At 42.2% G+C, this 22307-nt stretch overlaps 1 protein-coding gene across 8 annotated transcripts in view; it reads right to left on the bottom strand.

Moving 5' to 3' along the window:
* Window positions 1-22307, bottom strand: part of LOC147756665 (uncharacterized) — a 146674-nt gene that overhangs the window by 55258 nt on the left and 69109 nt on the right. The window lies entirely within an intron of this gene.

Below are 22307 nucleotides of genomic sequence, written 5' to 3'. Positions count from 1 at the left end.
TGCGGCATCGTTTTGGAGCCGGACAAACTAAGCGGACGCAAGTTGCTTGAGACTAAATGAAATCGCTTGTTGCTGCCTTCAGCTGGTTCTTGCCAGTCGCCGTGTAACCGGACAGGGGTGGACCTCTGGTTTTCTAATGACCGGGTAAATAGGTGCAGGTCAGCTATTCGAGCTAGGTGCTCGCGCTAATATCTGTGGTGTTTCGCTAGGATGGCAACGGTGCGAGGAGCGGAGAAGTAGGCTTGCCGAAAATGACCAGACATGATTTTCGGTAGAGCACCATCGCCACGGCGCCCGCTGCGCGTATCCAGACAGGACTGAAGACCGGTTCAGCGTAGTCCTCTAGTGCAGAGACATTGCAATTACCGACAATGACCATACAGCAACGGTAATACATTAACACAAGGCATCTGAAGAGGCTTTTACTAGCCCGAGAGCATTAAGACAACATGGAAGAAAGTTAGTGTACTATATTTAGTATCGCTGACGAGACGACTCTTCCGACGGTTAAACTGATGAACAACGAAAATAGCAACGACAGATCTCTGGGTATCACACACACATAGATACATACATACACACACACACACACACACACACACACACACACAGACATACCTATATATGAAGCAGCAACATTAATAACAAACGAAACAAATATGAAAAATGCGCACGGAGACAAAGAAGCAAATAGGTTTATAGAAGCCGAGAGCAACAGAACGACTATATATTAGTAATTTTCATCGTCGCGCCAAAAAATTTCGTAATCGGGCAGCACAGATGCTTTCAAAAGGAAAAATATTACACTGACAGCCTTTCGTAGCCAGGCTGGATGCGTCTAACGATGACAATCGTTATAACTATGTGCCTGTATTTGGTAATCGGAAAAAAGGACGGCCAACAGTAAAGCCACTGGAACAATTTCAAGGAATAGAAAATAAATGCACTGGGTAAAGACAATAAAAGCGACTATCATAAAAACATGTGAAAGTACGATAATAACTCCAAGAGGAATAAACCCTTGTCGGAAACACGCAATATGCTACAAAAGATTAGATACTACTTCCGCTCAAATAGGACATGACCCCTAGTGCAACTAGCCCATTTCTTTTTATCTATTAATCATTCTACACTTGCTACATATCAGATCCGTCCCTTCTGATTAGTATAAGACAATAGTAACAGTAATACAACATACGAAGTAAGCTCTTGATCTTATCCAACGGTTAACATGTGGCTAAAGCCTTGGCGACACCGATGCAAACGTTTTTATAGGCACCTAACTTGTCCTATCTTCGTAATAGATTTCTTCATCTAGTATTTGTATTTCATGCGTAGGTTCTGTTTTCGCTTTCTTAGCGTATACACAATAGGCTTTTTGCTGGATGAGAGCACCAGTGACAGGGGCTGCTATGTTAACGACACTGGCGTCGAGGGCCAGAGTCAGAAGGTAGAAGCCTATCGGCCCTCAAAAAATCTCTTCCTGTCCTTTTTCTTGTCATCTGCACGACGACGACAGCAACGGCTCACGCTTTATCTTTCGCCCTTTCCCGCGATTTTTTAAACATCGTTATTTCAGCATAGTGTACCACCAGCAGCGGTTCTGAAGTTTGCTGATGGCAACAAGTGAACTGCGTGTCTTTGAGTTCCTTAGCCTCTTACGCTTCTGTGAACTTCTACAGTCTTTTCTGCCCCCGTCATTGCCTCGAATGTCGCCAACAGTCAACATTACAGTTGGAGTAACGAGAGCGGCCCATGACACCACGCCAACAAGCGATATTTAGCGGTGCGTTCGCCTTCAATAAATAAAGATTACGCGGCGACTGGCACGACGGTCGGTTTTGTTCGTAAAGCAGGTTCGCCATGTTTGAGATCTGTTGTGTAACCGTGGCTCTAAGGGCTCGGGGACGAACTACGAGGGAAACGGCTTGATGAGCGCTAGTTTCTTTCAGGGACCCTTTCCGTTTGTATGGTGCTGTTTCTCATAGGAGACGTGCTAGTCCGTTATGCCGCGGGTAGCGGGTTAGCGTACGCCTTGTATCCACCGTATATACAATCTCGCTAACTTTTCTATATTTTCCGATTGTGTGATCCGATCTGATCTGTATGGCAGCTAGGTGAGATGTGCTCAGATATGCTCTCGCATACGCGCGTCGGGTTGTAATTATCTGGCGAACATGTTTTCAAATAAAGATGCGTCGTCTAATACACTTGCTAAGTCTGGTTGTTAATAGTAATAAAAAATAATATACGAAACAGATATACACTACCCCTTAAATATGTTCCTATAACGATGTCGTTATGTGAGCAAAGTAGGAAGAGATTGACAGTGGCCTTTTGTATCTAAGCGTCGAAGAAGGCGTCGTTCAAGTATACGTCAGTACGATGAGTTCCAAAACGAGAATTACATACTGCAATAAAAGTAACTGCCGGTCAATATAACGGCTGTTACCTAGAGAATGGGCCAGCTATTGGCTTTCAAAAATGTCCTATGCAAACATTCGTATAGTCATATAAGAACGAATGAATTTAACGGCTGAGTCATCCATACTGTATTTTCTATGTAGAAATACTTTATTTTTCGCATAGACATATTTGTGTTGCAACCGATTCCGTCTCAGCTTTGATTTTTACGCGTCTTAACTATTGCCAATCTCTTCTGCCTAGTGTTCGTTAATGTCTTTCTAGCCATGAAAATATGTCGTACGTATACCGTCATCTACTAGTCAAGATATCATTTAAAATAATCCATTTTGGTAATATTAATAGCTTGACCTTATATGACTTAATATCGTCATTGGGTTGGCCTTCAATATCTATGTTGCTACACATTTATATGTATATATATAACTCTCTGCGTATTTGACGCAAATGCCCTCTGTTGGTGAGATAGGAGATTTTTTTTCGCTAGTTCCTTCGGCACCAGCTCGTTCATTTTATCCTTTCTCTGCTCGTGATGTTCTTTACTTGACCGGCAGCCGTCAGACCTACGTGAGCGTTAAAACCTTGCGTATGTCTGTACGAATCAGACGCAGAAGATGCGTTGCGAGATATTGAGCTGAGAAGCATCGTCCGGATTAACACAATCAGTGCCAGCTGCTGCCGCCGCCGCCGCCGCCGCCGCCGTCACCTCCGACAAGGTACGGACGGCATAAACAACGACCGCAAGAAGCAGTGGCGCTCCGCGATGTTGGTGTGACCCCAACGGCAGCCGCCTGGAGGTCACGATCGAACAGAACGTCGCTTAGTCGCCGGATAGCTGGTTGTTCAGCAGGTTTACGCTAGATCATTGACGGAGACATATAACGCTAGTAAAGCGGACAACAAACGACATAATACGTGTAAAATCGTAATGTTACGGCCGGCGGTATACGATACTCGCAGGAGACCTCCGATCTCTTATTTAATTCTATGTCGACACATTTAAAAATAGTTAATGATGCCTGTTGTTGCTGCTGCTCGGAGCAAACAGCGCCATTGCGGGCTCCTAATAACGGTGAGTATTGAGGAACATCAATGGGTCATAATAAGAAGTGCGGTCTTCGTCGACTATCAATACGAGAGGTCTGCACGAAGTACACACGACTGTTTGCGATCTACCGTAGAAAGAATACGGACGTCTTGCCAAATAGAGCTTGGTCGTGCAGCTGCGTGCTGTCTGTCTGTGTGCCTTCGTATGTACATGTGTTAAATACAGTGATGTTTAATGGTGTTTGTTAAAAGCGACCACAACCGACAACAAACGTGGCGCGGTAAGCAATAAAAAGGAATCGCGAGTCACGATGCTGGAAACAAAGCTGAGCAGAAGAAAGCAGCTGGAAGCTTACACCAGAATCAGAGTATTAGTGCTCTGACAACGCGCTAAGTTATTACGACGGTGAGTCGACGAACTCTGTACAAACTGGCCAGGGAAAGGCGGATGACAGAGACCAAAGATGCCAAGGTGCACTCTTTCGGGTGACGAATGTTTTGATACGTGCACATACACGGGCACGGATGAATGGACATTGATCAGAAGCTGTCGGGTAAAAGGATGTTCATCATACAGCGTCACAAAATAGCCTTGAAGCTATCACGTCAACTGACAATACTACCGTATATAGCAGCACATGACGATGATTTCATGGTGTAAATGTGTGTCTAATAAGATACTCACAATTTGAGTGCATAGTTCTAATTGTTAGCATTACAAAGATTTCAGCTTGTAGTTAATTAAGCTGAAAGAGCAGCGATAGAGGTTTCAGCGGACAGCTTCTCCGATTGGCGGTGTTGTCCGTAACTGAACGTCCTATCGAAGTAATGAAATCTGCAAACGTCCATAAGAAATTGGCAGAGCTAACGAAACAGTCAGTACCCGCAGTATTTGTTTCGCGGCAGAAAAAAAAAAACGCTCTCAAATGCGTTGTACACAATAGACAACGTAGCTTCCGTCAAAGATACGTGTTATGTATAAAACATCCACGTTCCTACTTACAACGGTTTCGTTTTTACGTAAAGGAACACGCAGACGACCCCTCTGTGGCTGCAACTAGTTGACAAAAATATAACTACTTATTTATATGATTATTATACTAGCATACTGTTAGTATGTTGTTACGGAGATTCAAGTGGGTCGATTTCAAATACCTCTATTACAGGGTGAATTGTTTACATCCTCGTAACGTATCATTACTATCAAAAAGATAAGCAGAATAAACGCCACAATCCATAAAGCTATCTGTTTAAAGGCTTATCTGTCATACTGCTGGCTCTTCATTCGGATACTATATGTCCTATGAATAAGTTAATCGTCGTGCAGCTCGAAATGTATAATGTAGCTTATACTTTACTAGATGGGAAAATACGATCAACTCTACTGCTGTAGAATCGATAGACAACCCAACCAACCGTCAATCCAATCCACTATGTCACGACTGTTGAGGACAATACAGCTTTGAGTTACTGTAAACTTCTATTATATATAGTTTTACTACCCTATGGAGCCGTTATCAAATAAAATAAAAATTTTGCGTTTTTCTTTTTTAGAAAATTTTAAGCATTTTTATCGTTATTTTATGGCCACCGTATCACTGTAGCTCTTGTCTTCACCATTAATAACCATCTTGTTATTACTAGCTGATTAAAATGATCGAATGATCATTTACTACTTGGAAGCAGTTATCTAGAGTGCGCGCAGCACCGTAATTACGCAGCCATTAACAGATGAGACACAAAACAATCTCTTATTAGTAACATACTCCTCAAATTACGAAGTACCAGCGATAAATGTTTGTATTACATTTTTTCGATAGGCTTCATTGGATCGTGTAATAGTTATGACCGCCGCGTAGCCGAACCAGAGTCGCTTTACATGAATACTCAAACGAATCAGAGACAGCCCCCCAGGGCGGCCGACGATGGCCTGCCCAAGCACAGCGAGCTCGTCGCAGCTTGGTTCCAGCGTTCAGTGTTCTTTCTCTTTTTTCCATAGTTGCCTAATAGTTATTGTGTTCAGCTCGTAGATTCTGTTAGAATTTCTATGGCCGTTCCTTGTCCGACTTCCGATTCGTCGGTCATTCAGTTGAAGTCGGCGAAAAAAGCGCCTCGCCAACCACAAAACGATCATCTGCTGCAGTGTTGTCGTTTAATTGATACTTCACGTTTCAAACCGCGAGGTATAATAACACTGTATAGATTGTACGTCATGTTGCCGATGTCTAACCTCTCCCCTTCGGATCAATATGTAAACACGGAAAATTAGCGTGCGTCTACGTGTGTGTTTCCTTGAACTATAGGCCTCCTCTTCGTGGAGTCATCTTCGTTTTCTGCCAGTACTTCCATCATCATTGCTCCGTTTTGCTGTCGACGGTCCCGCATACCGTTACGGCTGTATTCTACTGCTATATCAGCCAAACTACATCATGCTACCACTGTCGCTATGATGAAATGTTCATGGTACCTCCGGTGTCGCGGCGGTTGTAAATTAGCAGTGACGTTGTCCAATAGTTGCTTAGACCTAAAGCCGGACATAGCGCGCAAAGTGGCTTACGAAGGTGTTAGATGGAATTCACAGTTCCTGCTCACTGTGACGTAGGCTGTTTGTGAGTCTTCCGAGGTAACATTAAGGGAACACAGATCGATTCAAAGCGAACGACAGGTGGCCGAAATACATGCGACCACGACCTAAAAACTGAGCATTACCAACTGGCGAACCGCCAGAGGAAATTTATGATTTCGATAAACAAATCTCTTTATTTGCCAAATGAACTACCAGCCCGTGATAAACAATCGCCCCGGTGCAAAGCTTTACATAGCCATTCGGCCCGTTCCTGTACAATCTCAACATATAGTAAACAGATTTAATTAATGTGTTGTTAAACAGGATAGCCTCAATAAGTAAAATGCAAAAAAAAAGAGCTTGGTCATAGCTAATGCTTAATTACTGACGCGAACGGTAATCCTCTACGAAGTACCGAGCATCGATGACAGGAATTACTTAAAGCAAGAGACTGTCATTCTGTAGCAGGGGCGTACGGTTAATGAGTCGAGAATGCCACAGTCGGTCTGGTCGGACTTTCGTGCTAAAAACTCAACGTCCAGTCACGTCTTGTATTGGTGGGTTGAACACACACATGCGAAGGGTTTACACACGCAGGCCTTCCGACTGAAACCGTCCTCTGATTACCGTCAGCGTCCGAATTAGCTTCTACGGTCGACCTGTTTGCTCGTAGACCGATACTAACTGAACTTAACATGTGTTTTAAGGACATTCACTGCGAGGAGGCAAACTTAGCGTTCTTCTACTGTGTTTATCGCTCAAGATTATAGCGTTCTATTTTGGTAAATAGTATAGAATCCATGAATACTTCGCGGTTTCCGTTGTAAATAAACTGTGTTAGTATGAATATAATAGATAGTTATTTTGAATTGTCTTTATTATGTTAAAATTACAAGAAGCGATCGTAAACTGTCGGCTGAAACAGTTATGTTCTATCGTATCTATTACTAAAACTAAATGTTCTGCATAAACAATCTGTCTCTGTTTCACATAGATATTCAGATGAGCGTACGTCCTTGTATACTTATAATCTGACAGAGTTTATTTCCAAGACAACGGCTTGTACTCTAGAGACCAACCGGTGCATACTTTCATAGACACTACATATGGCCAATTAACGTACACCGATTGGGTGTCATTAAAGCGCATAAAAATACCAAAGTATTTAGAGTACTGCAGCTATGGCCATGGTGCAGTATTTTTGCATGCGTTACGTCCGGTACTTTAGCCATTACTTCTTAGCGACGCCGGCATTTTAACCCAGGCCACCACGTAGGCTTAGCAGGCACACATTGCGCTATTACGAATACATCACGCTATCGACGTAGTAATCGCGGTGTCGTCTGGAGAGTTATCATCAAATGACGATGACGACGAAATAGTTGAAGAAAAATTACAAACGTATCAGTGATCCGGAGATAGCTGAAGTTTATACCCGCTGAACGGCTGAGGCGGCGAGGATAAGGTTCCTGAACTCGCGCCTGCTATTACAGCTGTAACAACATGAGTTTTACGCCTGATATTGCTGCTGAGTATCGCTCCTATAACAACTACAAATGCCCCTATAACTGTTGCAATTAGTACTGCTTCTGTTTCTACGTCTGTCCTTTTACGCGCGCGCGCGCGCGCGAACGAATGGAGACCTCTCGTTGCACGCAGTTGCTGCTGTCGCTGTTATTGCCGTATGCTCCTATGTATACAATATTAGACCCTACAGCATGCCGGGAGGTCTCTGTTAGATTGCTGAATTTGGCCAGACGACTCCAGGCCATCTGATTTGAAAATTGTGAAAACGCAAATATTTCGATACCCGAACGTAGACAGCAGAAAATAGCCAAAAGTAATACACACTCGTCATTGAGTACATTAGCAAATAGATAAATAAAGTCGATATTTCTGTTCTGGCGTTTCCTGCCTCGATTGCCAAATAGCGCAGTTACTAAATTGGAAAAGAACGTATATATATATATATATATCTCTAATGTTAAAGGCGAGGGAAGATATTTAAGAGACGCTTAATGCCAAATCCGTTCGCCGGCTGTCTACAGCAAAACAAAACACTCATACCTAGTTCCTGCTTTTAGGTTAAGAATTGCGCTGTTACTCAAGATGGTATTGAAAATCAATACTTACTACTGAAGATCAATAAAGACTGGCAGAATTATAGGTCAAATACGGGGTGCAATATCGTCACAACACAGGTTTGGCTTGCCCGAAGCGCTTAGTATTTAGAAAGAGCCATATTCGACACGATGAAAATAACGAAAAGTGTGATAAATTATAAGTATAGCTTATTATCTGGACGTTTCTAGTCAATCGAATATTTTACAATGATGACATAGCAACGCGTCCTTCAGTATTAGCAACCTTTAAGGGGTTTGAGCGAACTTAGAATTCGATACGCCTTTAACATATACGATATAAAAAAAAACTGTTTCAAAGTACAAATATAGAATTTATAACTTTTCTCTTATACTATTTACTACAAAAAAAAAAAAAAAAAAAAACTGACATATACTATTATCGATTTAAAGCGTAATAATCAATCCAGCTGTTCAAACGTGGGTCAGCGGGGAACGATTTTTTTCTGTTATTGCTAACTATAGAAAGGGTCTTTTCCATATGACCCCTTATAATCCTGTACGATTTGAATACATCTCTGATATTCACCTTATCATTCCTGAGGGGCAATTACTTTTGCACCGGGCGATACCGATGCGCGACCATGATGTCGAATAGCTCATAATACAATGTGAGTTTTCGAGAGCGGTAAACATGTCAATTAATGTTATTTATTGCGTAGCTATACTCATTAGCAGGATTCTCCTAAAGATCGCTACGTGTATTCACTGTTTAAACTTTACTAGAACCAAATACTAATTTGAAACATTGCACAGCCCTTGAAACTCGCAATGACCAACTGTTTCTCTGTACTTCAAAGTACCCTTCGCTTAACCCTCACCAGTTGCTGTTATCTAACAGTTGTATGGTGAAAAAATCAAGGCGATGGTTTGTTTTTCTTTTTAACTGTTTCAGTTGAACTGAAACTCAACCGCTTTCCGTGATACTCCAAGTTCGAGCTCGGCCGAGAATCGTGGTGAAGTGGGATGAAGCGCCACCGATGAGGCAATGAACAATCGAACCGTTGGAAACAAAACCGAACTTTATTAGCTCTGCTCAGAAAAACCTCAGAGTATCGTACGTTGAAGCATCACCGGCGCATACCGACGTTCTTTGAAGGGTAGTCCCCGGCTTTTTTACGATTATTCGATCTCAGATGGCACGAAATACGACGAGCAGTATTTCTGTAAAGCACAAGTGAGGGCGGTTAGGTAATGTTGCGTTAGGTCGATGCGTAATCAAGGAAGTAGGTTTGTCGGAAGAAGCGGCCGTCAGTTTGATGGAGGGATCATCTGTGATTTACAACTAGCGATTATGTGCGAATGCAGATAGATAGCAGCCATCTTGGCCTTACACTTAGACAATGGCCGATTTCGATGAAGATATCTTAAGAATGATGATACTTAAAGCAAACTTTTGGGATCGCCTCGCCTCTTTCGCATTGGAAACACGCAGGCTTTTCGTTTCGAATTTTTGATTTCCTGCAGTCTTCCTTTTTGCAGGAAATCTTTTTGCTCGCGGTGGAATCCTTATAACTATGATTAAAAAATGCGGAGGTAGAAATATCTTACAAAGGAATGGCGTACCCTGTAGCCGTAGGTGCGAGTCTCAGGCTAAAATACAAAGACATGCAAGGAATACACATCGTCGACTAAAAAGAGACTCAAACAAAGCGCGTACGTCATTCGACAGAGAGGCTTGTACTGGTGAAGCATCGCTTGCCCTCATGGCGAGTAAGTCGCTAAAAAACGATAAGGGGTTTAGAGAAGAACCACCTCATTCTTCTTGCGCTTGAGTGGAAGATGTCAACAGTGAAAAGTTTTTCAAACGTCACACAACCAAATGAGCGAATGACTTAAATTTTATCTATCTGAGCATTAAAATGCTAAAACTGCCTGAGTCTTTCTTGGCCCGGAATGTCTCGCCACTATACTAAAGAGAGATAGATTTTAATTCCTTTTCGAATATCAATATATTCCTTCAGCGTTGGATAAAGCACATAAGATTCGGTGGCAAAAGTAGACTATTTTAATTGTAGTTCACCGGCGACCCGTTTATGAAATCAGGTCCCACCGCTCATAGCAAAATAGAAAGTTCATCGAAGAAGGGGTACATCGAATGAGCTAATTTCCCATCAACATTGAAAAGGAACACACTGAAACGCGACGAGACGCATCAGTTTTAAATTTAAATCTCTTAAGACGACAACAAAGTGTTTGAGCTCGAAAGCTTGTTGCTTTAGCTTTTGCCATCGTTGCTCCTGGGGGTAGCCGTCGTATACGGAAGAGAAGCGCCAGAAAGGGGGGAGGGGGAGGGGGAATTATAATTTAGGTGAAAACTAGGGTTAGAGATGTCCCTCTAAATAAAAATCCGAACTGGTTAACCTTTATTGCAACCAAGCTCGCATGTAAAGCATATTTACTTAGAAGACTAAACAAAAAGACAAGAAGCAAAGAATTAATTTTAAGAAAAAGTTTCACTTTGATATTTTTCAAATGAGTAAAGGGATACTAAGGATTCGTTCTCTATTGATGAAAGTGCGGACAACACTGCATTTAAAATCGCATAGATTATAAGAGCCGTACGCACAATACTGAGCTCCGCCTGGAACAATCATTATTCATGACGTGTATTGCTCTACAGGATGCATTTTGGCCAGTAAATTTGAGGCCAAGACGATACCCCGACGAAATCACTGGAAAGTACATGAGGAACAGAGCGCAGGTCTGCTGTGAGAAAACCTCATATTTTTCCTTTATGCCAGGAATCATTCCACCTGTCATACATAATCAGGATTGTATTGGTTGAATAAGCAACTTTAAGCAACCAGCACCGAATAACTTATTAACGTTATTTGCTCTTTCCTAATTTCGGACAAGATTTGGACGCGATCTGATATGCATGCATGCAACTGTCTGGTCAATATCCATTCTAGACGGCTTCATCTTGCGCATGTTCCTTGACAGATCACGTGGTTAAACATCTTCATTCAAATATTTTCTAGCAGTTGGGTGACAGGTTTTCCTATTCGTTCTGCTGACATTCTTTATTTTTGAGATTTTGTGGAATTCAAGTGAACCCTTCAAAGGTCCGAAATTTCACATCTTTAGCCTTTTTCTTTGAGGTGCACCACATCGACCCAGTTGTACCGATAGCCCATTTCGCTCGGAGATTCTGTTGTATGCTTTACAGATTATACGAGCATTTTAACCTAAGTCCCCGGACCACGTTCGAGTCCGAAGCATAAATTCGTTTTAATTGATATATCGATTTTGCTCAGTCGCGCACACATCGACAAACCTATACAACGATCTCTACATAATACATATACTATCAGATAGCTAAACACATACAAGCCTATACAATGCATATGCTATTCTATGAACGAAAACGCAGTCTGCTTCTGCTCATGCCAGCAGTGGTGCATAATCAACAGCTTGGTCTTCGAGACCACCCCAAAGTGTTTGAGTATCGCGCCTCACTGAAACATCTGGTCTGGCTATTCATCGAAGGCCGTGACCAACGGGCTTAGACTTCACACCACAAGATGACTGCTCTGATCCGATGTTTCTTTAGGAACGGATGCAGTCACAAAGTCACCAATTTATTTTCTATCCTTTCGCCTACGGCTGGTTAGTTGGATAGGGAAACAGGCACGGTAAAGCATACATATTTGATAGACATAGATCTATGCCCAGACATATTCGGCCTCTTGTACACACAGCATTGGAAAAATACACGTTGGTGATTGTACGTCTAATAGCTCGATACATGGCTTTTTGCTTTTCGTTATCCTCCACACACATGATTAGCATAGAAATATACTACAATTGCTCCGATTTGCGGTGGCAAAGTAAGTTCGCGGTAAACATTATTGATACGGTGACATCTTTACCCCACATAGCTAGTTCGAAGAGTGTATTGGAGTTCTTCATACGGCGGCCTAGTAGTTTTCCGATAGTTGTAGCTGGTCGATTGCCGGTCGTGAAATCGAACTACAGCTGCCATTTAAGATAATGGATTGAATGTATAATAGAATCTCGCGTTTGAGAACGCGACGAGACTGCCATGTTGACCGGGGAGTATGCGCGAACCAGTGGAAAGCATTTACGGCAAATAAGTTACACAACTTTGCATATAGGAAGCTGTCACTTTTCGGTGTATACGATGCTTTGAAAAAAAAAAAGCATTGCTGGTTATTTCTGTGTGGTCAGCGTTGTACGCCAGTTCCCTGTATCCCAGCGCGGAAAGGTCAACAAGGGACTGGCGTTACGAGTTGACAGAATTTGAAAATCCCGCCACACTTAAATATTGCTATTGAATGTTGGAACTCGTTTGCAATATATTGGCTTAACAAATCGTTCGGAGTCGCTGTGCAATGAACATTTGTGCGATTGCCTAACATCTGATATTGTCTTGTAATCTTACTGAATAATGACGTACTAACTGCGACGGATACGCTGTTTAGAACTTGGCCGCAGGAAGTTAGACGTTGTAAATTAGTAATCCTTTCAAATTTATTTTGCAAATAATATACTATTTGCAATAATAGTCAAATATAGTCAGATGGCAAAAAAAATTGACAGTGTTTCCGACTATTCGTTATTTCTCGGGGTATCGATAATTTCCACAATAATATTAGAACGTATACATATTGTGATACGTTTAACACTAAAGCTATGAAACGTTTAGCATTAACTCTCTTTGATTAACGTTACTATCAGCTCAATGTCAGAACTGTAAGTAACAACTGATTTTCTGAAGAGATACTAAAAATCTCTATATAACGTTTTCTGACATAAGACGCCACTCGGTACCATAGTTTCAGCCTCGTTGAAAATTGTCGTAGCTTTGTGTCCTTTTTTTTGTTGAATGTTTCTCGATGTTTGGATTAGTCTTGAAGGGCAAATGTTATTATCAAGCACTTTTCTTAGCCATCCCCTTAATGATTCAAATTGCCAGCTGGCATTATGTACCCTAGGAAGTGGCATATGTAGGCAAGAGAAGGACGGGGCTTAGACAGACGATATCGCGCATACTGCGTTGGACAACTTTCTTTCATTATTGAGTATTGTTGAGAGTTGCTTTAATGCTAATAGCGACGCCAAATGTATTGAAGATCAAACTAGAATGATACAGTAACCTCATGCATAATGAACACTGCGATGTTTATGCCTTTAACTTTGGAAAATATTAAAGATATTAGGTTTATCCATTTTTGAACCATCCGTGCGTATCTTATTTACCTTTTTAGCTACGCGTGATCCTGATTTGTTTCGACTGCTGCACGATCCATCTTGGCTCAATCAGTGCAGTGATTTTATCAAATATAGGACATTCAAGACAACATCAACGCCTTAGGCTGTGCGATCCCCGTGCGCTCAGAGGTGCTTGCATCCATACAGAAGGTACATAAGACACATCTATGATATTATCTGTTATCCACAGAGCTGTATCAGTTTGTCCTGAGTGTATCCTCCGGCCGTCTATTTGGCTTCTGCGCCAGCTCGGAATATCACTGTAATAGCTGACACGAGGCTCTATTCAGATTCATCTGTTTGGCTTTTATAAACCATCAACCGACTCTGTCCTCGGAATTATTCGTCTCCTTTATGTCGCCCTCAAGCATGATCCGTTGCTAGGTAAACATTTATCGAGCACTTATCTTTTCCGCGACAGCTGAGTTTTTGTAAGCTGACCACTTTTCCTTATCCCACAGACACATACTCATACTTCGTTCCGTCGTACTTGCATCTGTATATATATGGTACTCCATCCTGGCCGTCTACCCACCATAGAGTACCACATATATATATATACCTTTTACGTATGCGTGCTTAAGGGTGCAGAATGTGTTTATGCTTAGGGCAAACGATCGTATGCGCGTATCGTGTGCAAACGTTTGCTAGCTAAGTATGTATACTATTTATATCGCTGTTCCAGTGGTCTATGCTAAGCCAAACAGAGATCGCTGTCACTGCCACCGACATCTGCGGCGTGCAAGGTCGAATCGTAAAATGAAACATCATCAGTGTTCACTGGCTCTAGTAACTAACCCTTATACACAAATCGTGCATCACAATCACTGACACTATGTTTTATTCGTTATGTTAATTCAACATGACCTTTTCCATTAGTGGGCCGTAGCGTTTGTACGAACGTGCGCATATACACTTCACTACATCGGCTGCGATCGTGAAGTCGTACTTACCGAAAGGGTTGATTGTCAATGTCTGCTATCATTTACGCCTATTCTCTATGTAAGAGCTGTACACGCGCTTGCGCGGTAGTTACTGCATCCTGTTTACTTACAACTATCATTACCACGGATCGTGATAAGGTGTCAGAGCGTTGTTGCTGCGGCATACATACGTATGTGTATGCAAATGAATAGTGAAGACTGTTTTGGAATCGTTCATTTCAACTTTCAACTTTACAAACGAAATGAAGGCGAGACGAATAGCTAGCTCAATACGTGATTGAGCCAGCTGAAATCAAACTCACGTCCTATTTGCCATTCATTGAGAGGGGCTGGCGCATTCTGAGGGTATTGCGTGGCTTTGCAATGGACTAACGAACTGTTATACTGGACCATTGGACCACCATGCTAAGGTATTTGTGCGCTGAGCTCTTATACATGCAGATATATATGTGAACCTACTAGTCGGTTCATGAGGTGTATCTAACAAGCGCGAGCACAGACTCGGGTGCTCCTTGTTCGTATCTCAGCTGGACAGGCCTTTGCAGGCCGTTTTTTTGAGTAGTGGATACCATGCGCAACTATAAAAAAGGCCACTTGCCGCACCCATAAAAGTAATTCTCCCACGATCGAATTTGCCGAACGGTAAGTAGAAAATCTTTTGTACAGGAGAAATTTAAATATTTACTGTCCCATTTTTCGATCGGTATCAAAAGCACAGTTTGCTTCATGATAAAGTGGCACTCTAGGAGAGGAAAGAGTATAATGTGGTACCAACGAAAACGTGATCAAGCCAGGATGAAGTACCCTCGATGTTGGGAATTTTCGGACTTCCAACCGAAAGCCTGACTGTATGAAACCAGCATAGAAGAAACCGGCAAGATATACCACGAATACAGAAGGTAATGTAGTTAAATATGGTCTGGAAGATAGGATCAAGCTCTTCTAGTACCCGTGCCATATCGCCCTACAACTGATGTTTAATACTTCTGACGAAATACGATTGCGATTTCGGATCCTTTTTGCCACAATGCAGGAAAATGGGTACACTCCTATCTGATCAAACTTCGAGTTCTCAAGGTACCTTAGTGCATAAGGTCGTCAAATGTGTAGTCTTCGGTCGGACAACGGAGTAGTCTGAAACGGGCGCAGAGTTTAAAAACATCGCCTCTTCGTGGCGGCAGTCCCATTGAACTAATGGACACGAACGTTTCCCAAGCTGTAGTAAGGTTGTAAGTTATTTACAATGCAGCACAATTTTGCCAATACGTTGCTTGATGAGCTGGCTGTTCGTTATTGTTATAGCCACCGGAACAGCATCTATAGTATGAATCGGCGAAAAAAACCAAACAGGGGCAACTAGCCATATAACGCATTCAAGCAGCAGTATCGCAGACAGGCGTATGAATAGTGAAGTTTGAACGAAGTTGCCTCCTTGAATTAATCTCGCTCGATTAACGACTGCCTCGCAGGCGATCAGAAGAGCGGGTAAGCTACACTGAACTATTTACGATCCTCCCACAAATCGAGCTACCGGGCAAGCGCTGTGATACGACTGTGAACTCGTACGCTAAGGGAAACAAAATGTTCCTTCTGAAAAAGGTGTTCGTCGATGATAAGAGTCCATGAGATGGAGGACCAATATGGTCTATATGGGTTACGTACATTGTGCTGTAGGATTATATCGATCTGAGAAAGAACCGCCAATAACAACACTCTAGCTATTATCCGTGTTCCTTACCTATTCGTTTTGGAAGACGCTTGCATGCAAATACCTAATTGGTGCACAGATGTTGTGCTTAAAATACTATTTTCTAAAGTATCTCGCAGAATTAGCTAAAAAGCTAAAACCAAAGTTTAGTTCGATTTGAATTCAAATTAAACTTCGCTTAGAGCGCGCATAGATCAAACAGTAGCTTTATCTTTGTACAGATTATCAGATAAATCTGGTATTCATTATAATACTTATGCCTATGCACGGTTCCTATTGTCAAAAAGGCTGCATTAATGTTATCGGTGTCAGATGTTCAATTGTGCACTTCATTTGAATACGAAACGTAGGACTAGACTAAGGCTGCATTAGGCAGACTTGTCAGTAGCCAATGATAGGCGACTCTGCTATTATCCTTTTATCCGATGTATATATATATATATATATACATACATAATTCCTTTATGACCGGACTCACAAAGCTGTAGCAGGACACCAAAGTGTACGGTCCTGCAATTACTGCGCCGTGTCCTCACACAATGTCGTATCTGTGCCGTTCCATTGACGGCGAAACGAAGCCAAGAGGCAATGCGATTTCATTACATTCCTTCTCCTACGAGAGACTTCACACACGGACGTCGTAACTTCACACTTACGGGTTTCGCTATGGCTCATCTATGGGGCAAATGCGCTGCATTTCTGGTTGCCATGTTTCAGATTTTTGAAAAATAAGTGCGAAGTAAACGAGCGGACTATTTACTCGAAGTATTAGGTCGCTGACGCGGGCCAAAATGATTCGTTTTGTCCGTCAATCGTAGCAAGCAGTTGACAAGATCCCTAATGTAGGCTCTTTATACATGTTTACGCGTACACCTAACATGGAACGGCTTATAGCCCAATTTCATGCATATATAATATACAGGTCTGACGTTATTTCTAACGTACCTGCTCTGCTTGTTGGTGTTGTTGTTTGTTTTCTCTTTGCTCTAATTTTACGTCTGTCGTATTCCTTGATGGATGCGCTAAGCGAAAGCTATCGCGCGCTATCATCATGCCGTCATAGCAGTGGTAACAGCGGCACGATGATAATAATAGCGTTCCCACCATGCCATGGACGGGGGTTCCGCAGACGCCGTTGCTTTCGATGCGACCCGCATTCGTTTGCATTGTGGTCGCTAAAGACCCACTAAAGTGGGTGCTTGCTTGACTCTACAAGGTGATGAAGCTAACCACCACCGCAATGAGCGCTGAACCAGCTATCGCGTTAATGAAGAGTCCACAATTACGAGAAGAAGTTAGCATCAACAGCAGATGCAGCCGCAATACTATTCCGGGAAAGAATAACAACGACGATGTTGGCGACAGGAACAACAATAGAATTACACTGGGGTAAAAGTAAGAGAACGACATTACGTGGCGGCTAAACTGACCAACGTTGTTGCTTTGTGAGCGATTCTGCTACTGCGGCCCGCGTCCTTGCTTTCATCATCGTTGGGGGTGTTGTTGCGGGGCTTGTTGTCGCTTCTGCACCGCTTCATACTAGCTGCCGTGTTCCGCGCCATAGCTAGCTATAACGGCGGTTTTATTTATAACGGAAACATGGGAAGACCAGCAGCAGTAGTCATAGCAAGTTTATGATTACAACAAACGTCAATTATTACATGAACATACGTAAAATATGACAACAGTTCTTATTAATTATAAATGGAATAATGCGCGAAAAACTTGCGGTAGCCCTAGACTAAGACCGTTGACTGCGGTCGTCGATTGCGCGAAGATGGGCTCGAACGACAGAAGAAGCTCTGGGGCCGTCAGTGTTGGCGCGAGCACAGGCAGATGATTATATCACCCAGTGCAGCGTCGGCTGCTGTGTACAACTAGTTTTTTTTCCATATGTAATCGTTTATCAAGACAGGTTCGGGAAGGACGCAGACAAACAGGCGGGGAGCAGCTAGAAGACAAGACAAAAAAATGAAAATTTCAAACCTTCAGAGGGCGTTTACCTCGCTCTGTAAATGATGATTTGAATAGTACCTACGGAAATAGGAACAATAATGACGCGTATGATGCACGTGTAATGACAAAACACTGATAGTAGACGCTTTTAATTTAAAGTAATAGTTTTTTTCAGTTGCTGCATCGTCTATATGGGAGCAATTAAATACACTATCTATACACCCATATAATTATTCAACAGAAGGGAAACAGCTGTCATAAGATATTGATGCATTTGCTAGTATGTTTGTTCCGGCCAGAAGATAATACTGGTATCGGATATTGCCACCCAATACTGTAGTATTTTCTGTTAATTTGTGTTACATTAAAAGTTTTGCTTTCTTCAGATCAATAGAATATGAACTCTATTCACATATTTGAGCACCTTTGGCACTTTGAGCACTTATTTGGTACGACGACAGGGCCTAATACCAGTGGATTTAGTATTTTAATAGTTCCTTCGACGACATTGAGATTCCTTTTTCGGGAGCGTATTTGCTTGATCAAATCCTTAATGTCCTTGTCGAATAAAGGCTCTCGCTCTTTCCTTATCTTGTCCGGCGGTGTTGAACGTCAATAGATCACTGCTAATTCGCATGAATCGACTCTAATATTTCATAAAAGCCTATCGTGCCTACCCGTTCCTCCTCTGCCTGTTCCAGTTAGCACAACCCTTGTATCGTGACCCAACGAATAGGGCTGCTAGGCTTTGCCGGAGAACCTTACCAAATCTATCGACGGTGTAGTCGTAACGCTTAAACAATGCAGAAGATGCCGGGGGACGAACGCAACAGCACCGTGTCGTATCGCCAACCCTCCGCTTCGATAAGCGATCATCGCGCTATTACTATGCTTGCTGCCGACGAACTTCTATACTGTTGTTACTCTTGAATCTTATTATGGTCTGGACCGCAGGGGCTTAGCTCTGCACGGTTAACTTTCGCTTGTGAATAATAACCAACTTTGCTGGACTGTGCGTCACCGCATTGAAACCGGATGGACCCACCGCCGCAAGCCCCAACCGCGGCGTCGGAAAATTATTGGGGACAATTTTCGAAGTTTCGGACACGCGAGCCGCAGCGACGCGTACAGAGACAGCGTTAACCATTTCCGCAGCTGAACAGCTCACAGATAGAGACAATGGCAAACAAGCCCAAGTAATCGCATCTTTTGACTCGCAAGGGAACGAGCGCTCAGTATGCAAAGACTAGCAGTAATTGTTAACGGCTACGAGTTCCTGTTAGTAACCTTTACAGTTAGCTTAAGCAGGCATAGGCCAATATATTGGAACAAAATATCTATTTAACTACACGTAAAATGAAGTAGGTAAGTAGCAAACTGTCTATATATTACGATAGCATATGCGTACTCATTTGTACGCATATTTCAATGATATCTTTTTAACTGGCCAATTTCCAATGCTATAGGACGATATAGGCTTACTCAAACGTTAAGCGCCTATTCTACCACAGGCTTTTGCCAATGCAAGCTTGTTCAACCCACAAAGACCTGAAAATGGCACAGGTCCAGAGCTAAGCCTTATCTTCGGACACAAATCGATAGTCATACCGCTTCCATGTCATACTCGGCAGCGACGATCCACTGATCATTATCAGTAATACTGGATTTTTAACTCGAAAAACGCAAACATCATTCTACCTACCATATCATCCGTTTCATCATCCGTTTGAACCTTATCTATAAATCATTGAAACGCTCACAGAACAAAAAATAGGCCATTTCCATTATTATCGGCTGCTGCTCTTCACTCTGTCGAGTGGGAGGGTTAAGTCGCCTAAGAGATCTGGCGGCATCGAACTTGTATCCAAACAGTACGAGTGCCAATCGAAATCAGATTGCACAGCCCGGATCGACTCTGAACTAGGCAAACACAACAAGATTTCGGAAGTGGTCAGCTCAACGGCGATGCTATAGGCAAGTCTATTTATTCTTCCAGAAGTTTGCATTTCAAATTATCTTTTAGACCATTCAGGGCCTCGTAGTTTTCGTCTACGGTCGTCACTTACGAACAAGAAGTCCCTCAACAGACTCTCTCTAGTATTGCCCTAACAGGCACACGATTTGAGCTATACATAGAGTTAGGTCACGTTAGGGGCCATATAAGCGTCGCGTAGCGATCTGTATAAACTAAGCTAAAGACTACAGAAACTCAAACACACACAGACTCGCTCGGACCAAACGGCTCCTACGGAAGAGATCAGTAGAAAGTTTCTTGCTAGGTGTTGTAGGACCTGGAATATTTTGCACACACAAATGATCAAGATGAACTAAATAGTTACGTAATTAATTTATTTTATATCTTATTTGTTTTTACTCTAAGGTAACGAAATGCATTTAAAGACCCTCTGCATACATTTTGAACTGGCACAACGCGTCATGCACCGTAATTGTGCGTTGGCTCAGAATAATCCCTTCAGTCCGTCGATCATCGAACGACACATTCTACTCATAGCTACTTTTATATTATTGCCAACATAGACGAACAATTGTCGATCACGTTACTGCCATTTTATCAGGCTGCCCTGCGCCGCCTGATATTGGGCAGGCGATCAGCCTCTAATTCAATCAATTAAACCGCTGTATTATAATTACGGGTATTTCTACGTACGTAATTCTACTTCGATCCATGGCTTTAGGCCTTTCATGGTTAGACCTACTTCCAATGACGGCGGTTTCTGCTGCTGCCCCCACCGGCACCACCCTATTCACCTGTTAGCTTGTTATTGTAAACACGAAAAAGCAATTATAGTAGGAGCTCTGCGATCGTTCTCGATTTGCAATGACCATACTTACTACAAGACCAGTGTCGATAAAGTATTGACAACGATAGCGGTAAGAGCAGTTTGTGTCTGATAGTTATTTCTTTGGGAAGATAATTTTCACAAAAAGTTCTTCCCATTTTATTTTTGTTTAGGTAAAAATGACATTCTGGCTATTTTTTGCGGAGCAGTTGTCTAGCTCGAAGCGAACCGATATTGATTCTGTATTTTTCTTACCAATCTGAAAATGGCGGAGAAGGACTTTATTAAGTAACGCATGGCTGGAACAATTTTTCCATATGCTCTGGTGTCAGAACCGTTACGCCGTGAATAAGCCTTAATAGGCCGTCTAGGTGTCTCAAAGCAAATATTGGTTCAAAGTCAAATTCTATTTTTGACTAGCAATACAAAACGATCGATAGATCTTCAAGGTTGCGCTAATCATTTACCTACGCATCTCGGAAACATATACACGAAATAGTACTATTTACAGATCGTCTTCTTTTAGTCTCATAGGCTAGTTAGTGGTGCGCGTGTAATTACTGGAACCTATAGCTGTCAAGCCTACCACCATACATAATATAGTAATGAATCGCAACCAGAGGGCAAGTTAACCGGCCAAGCAATAAAGAACGGGGCTTCATCTCTATATTGGCTGATATCCGCTTTGAGGCCTTTTTGCTAAGTGGCTCTCAGCAGTAACGTCCCTCGACCTCCCCCCTCTGACATGTCTGGTTCTAAGCCACTGAAGCTTCTTGCATCACCAAAAAAAACTCTGTGCTATGAAAGGATTTGCATTCACTTTAGGCTGGGAAAATGAACGAACTTTTCCTGTATATATATGCACATATACTGCTTTAATATTATGAATATAAATTATCGGTAGTACACGATAGCCGTACATACCCTGTATTATGTAGAGAGGCCACGGGCCGCTGATTCAAATTCTGTCAACGACATATATTACACGAGCAATGTGATTAAGTAAAGAAACTATACGTAGAAATGTAGATGTGTGTGGCATCAAAGTAATTTCTTAACTCCCTGTATATACAGACACGTGAAGGAACCAGCATCAATTGGCTTTTGGTCATGTATCCCTCGTACGCACTCCGTTGAGAACGAGCATCTACTTGAGAATTTCGTCACAAACTGAGTTCTGCACTGCAAAAACGACAACATCCTACGGGCGTAACATGGAAGCATGTCATACAATATATATATATATATCTATTAGCAATGCAAATGACGTTCTAACGAGAATACCTATATAGAAACATAAACTTTACCTCGTCATGGTGTGGTAAGATCTACCTAAGCGTTGCCTGTCACTACTTCGCCGAAATCCTGCTTCCAATTTTCATCAGAAGACCATACAGTTATTGAAGTTTTGTACGATGCATACGCTAATTAGTAAGTCGGGATTATATATTATAAAAGCAGATTCGAGCAGGCGGTCGAATG

This window comes from Varroa destructor, unplaced genomic scaffold (assembly GCF_002443255.2).
Source record: "Varroa destructor unplaced genomic scaffold, Vdes_3.0 BEIS01000003.1, whole genome shotgun sequence".
Lineage (NCBI taxonomy): Eukaryota > Metazoa > Arthropoda > Arachnida > Mesostigmata > Varroidae > Varroa > Varroa destructor.
The sequence above is the reverse complement of the archived record's forward strand: the minus strand, read 5'-3'. Positions and strand labels throughout refer to the sequence as shown.